The following is a 3,843-nucleotide window of genomic DNA, read 5'->3' as shown; positions in this document are numbered from 1 at the left end:
GTCTAGTTCACGCTGTCTGAGAACATCACCAATTTTCATTATAATAATATTCATTATTTTTATGTTAATTGTTCCACTTTTGAGATATTACTATCTATGAATAGATTTATGGCCCTGTCTGAATGAATCCTGTCATGTGACTCAGTGTAACTTCATATATGAGCTCTCACACAAATTGCCAGTTTCAAGACAATTTTGAGAATTGGGAAAAGAGTCGATTACCAGCAGGAAAACAAGCAGCGTGCTGGGTAAGCAAGTGCTTTCATCACAGAACTAAGACAAATGCTAAATAACTGGAATGGCATCACTAACATTTTGCATTTAAGTGTGTGTGCTTTGCGTTTATCTGTTGTATTCATTTTATAAAGCAATCAGCACTGTATTTACATGTAAGCATCAGATTAGATTTTCTACAGAAAAAATTGTTACAGTTATAATGTAATGAAACCCAAGATGTCTTTTTAATGATCCTTATACAGAGAAATTTTACTGTATCTTTAATCATTTCTAGGCATATGCTAAAATTAATACTTGTGTCATGCCTTATAATTGTCCTCAATGCCAGTGGTTAGTTTTAATTTTAATCAACGAGCTCAAAGCAATAAGTCATTGGGACTCATTTTTAATGTTAAGCTTTTTTTATGTTCTTTGGACAATTAATGTTGGTTTGCCATTTGTACTGTTTTGATTTCCACTTTTGTCTTTTCTAATACTTTGCCTGCACCTAGTTACAAGTATACCACACCCATGGATGCCCTCACCACCACCACTGCCTTGTGCCTCCCACTTACAGGATCATGGCAGCTGCAATTACAAAAAAAAAAAAAAATGACAAAAACAACTCTGGATCCCAGTTTGCAACCCCCCCAGGTAGACACGCAGTCCAGTCCCACCCTTCGGAAATGACCCTCTATCTGCCACAGCCAGGTGTTACGTGGGCGACCCCTTGGCCTGGTCCAGCCACTCAGGCACCCAACAATGAGTATCTTACGAGCCGGATCACCCTCGGGGAAATGGGCCACATGGCCGTAGTGCCATAACTGATGCTTCCTCACAATGCAGGTGATGTGCCTCATTCAGGACTCCATGAGCAACTGCTCATTCGACTCAATAGAGCGCTGACTAAAGAATGAAAATAAGATGTAGATACTTTTTGGGTCTAGAAGATGCAACAAAGTCACACGCATGTCTTTATCTACTAATTCATGTATGGTTTTGTGACCAATCAGTTATTGGCTGTAGCTTTTGTAGAGATATCTCTGCCTTTCTGTCTCTGTCTTGACCTTGTCTTAAAATAGCATCACAAGAGGCTCTCATCTCTTCATGTTGGAAATAGTTCTCTGTGCCCAAATTGGAACAGTTGGTCTACATTAGATAAAGAAAACTCGATATAGGCATGGTGAGATCTGTTTGTAGTGTCATGAGTTGTATTCTGGTGCAGATTATGAAAATATAACAGGAAGAAACTCAAATAAGAACGTGAGATGAAATGGATGGGGGGTTGAAGGAAATTAACTGTGGTAATAGATGGCCTCCTAGCCAGGTTGGTGTATTTTGTGCCCACTTGAAACCCCTGTAAAATGGATTGCCGGGGGAGAACAGCTATCAGAACTGTATGCTCCCTTAAACTGCCAGGTGGTATTATCTTGGGACTGAAACACCCATGTGCATACCAATAGTTCATCCTGGGTTTGGTAGTCCCAAATCACAACATTGCTGGATGCCATGGATGCAGCTAGGGTTCCTCATCAAAATAAGTATCTTTATTCGGATTAGGGTAAATAGGACTCTGGGGATGCTTATTCTGAGCAGTACACCCTGGCAGCATCCTTGGAATTCAGGAGGGTTGTGCCTTGAGATTACAGTACACATATTTCCTTATTGGTATACACTTGGGTATTCCAACCCCAGGACACTGCCATCTTGTACCTTGAGGGAACATACAATTCTAATTGTCATTCTTCTCTTGTCTATCCATTTTATGGGGATGTCCATGGACACAAAACCTACAAACTGGTCAGGAGGCTGTTTCCATCTGGCCATTCATTACACTATGTGTGTGGTAAAGTACATGTTTACACAATTTAGCTTATAGTCTGTATAATATCAAAAAACTACAGTGTATCAGATAATTACACCTTGATGACAACAACATAAATTTTAATTGTTGATTCATAATGTTGAATGGTGGAGCAGTCACATACCTTATAATAGTACCTTGAAGATACGTCATCTTACTTGCATATAATCTGTTTTTTTTCTTAAGATCTTTAGGGAGTAGTCAAGGACACATTGATCTTTACTTCATATTACTTTAAACCCCAGTTACAACAACAACAACAACATTTATTTATATAGCACATTTTCATACAAACAGTAGCTCAAAGTGCTTTACATATTAAAGAATAGAAAAATGAAAGACATAATTATAAAAAATAAATCAACATTAACATCGAATAAGAGTAAGGTTCAATGGCCAGGGGGGGCCAGTTAGTCTCCCAGACTCAGCTGAGGACAATAGAACTGTACATTCTGGCCCATTGACTGTGAGCACTTTATCACAAAAGGTGTTAAATCCTGTGAACAGTTTTGCCATCATTGCCTTTCCATTCTCAAACCTTCCAGCTTATGTATTGTTGGCAACTGCTTTTTATCTTTGCTGCACACCCTGATCAGTTACATCTAAAAGAACTGACACAGGCTGATGTAGCAAGAGGCAGAATTTTATACCTTGTGAGGCTGCTACACTTTCACCCTAAATGCCCTCTGGTGATGATGAATTTTCTTCTGCTGTAATTGTTAAAGCTCAGCTAGTTTGTTGTAAAGGAAGAAAATGGATGGGACCATATTTTTAACAGTAGCTTTGTTGTTTCTTTGTAATATTGAGAACCTGCAAAAAGAAGAACAAAGACACTCTGTCTCCTGGTTTGTTTTCCCATTATTGACGTTGTTTGTGAGATCTGATATCTGCATTTGTTTCCTTTGGACTTTCGGCTTTGCTATTGATTGCAGTTTCATACAAGGTAAGACATTTTCTTGAGATATTTATTGCCAAATGCTATCTAATGAGGAAGAGGGAACAGCTGCGTGACATATGCTGGCTTAGACATTTGCAATTCAGAGTTCAAGGCCCTACTGAGAATTTGGCAAACAGTAAAGTTGAATTTATTTCCTCATATTTAAGTGGACATGCGGATATATAAGACATCTATGATGGATTTTGTTTATACAAACACAGATATGACATGATGTTAACTGTTAAATCAACAGTAGTTATTGAGCTGAGAGCCCATATCTGGACACTTATAATTTCATCCCTATGAAGACTTTTACAACAATAATGTTGATTTTTTTTGACTAGTGTATTGTTTATGTGCCACTGACAATCAGTTTGCCTCTTAATGCTCAGTGCCTTGTACAAGTTAATTGGAACATGAAGATCATAACCATATATTATTTCTGGAGATGGCGTGATTACTTCATCGTGCCCAATGGAAGACTGGCACTGAAGTAGATTAAGCCCCCAGCCCACCACGGGGCAAACACACACACACCAAGCAAACACTAGGGACAATTTAGAAACACCAATGCACCTAATCTGCATGTCTTTGGACTGTGGGAGGAAACCAGAATACCAAAAGGAAACCCACGCAGACACGGGGAGAACAAGCAAACTCCACACAGGGAGGACATGGGAAGCGAACCCGGGTCTACCACTGCGCCACCGAGCCACCCTATTTATGTCTATTTTGAGTAATTAATATCAGACATTACTTGAACTGAGACAAACTCTGGCTATCTGCACTGCTGTGTACAGAAATGTAACAATTTAATAACAGTACG

The sequence above is a fragment of the Polypterus senegalus genome, chromosome 3 (assembly GCF_016835505.1).
Source record: "Polypterus senegalus isolate Bchr_013 chromosome 3, ASM1683550v1, whole genome shotgun sequence".
NCBI classification, from domain to species: Eukaryota; Metazoa; Chordata; class Cladistia; order Polypteriformes; family Polypteridae; genus Polypterus; species Polypterus senegalus.
This window is presented reverse-complemented; position numbering follows the sequence as displayed.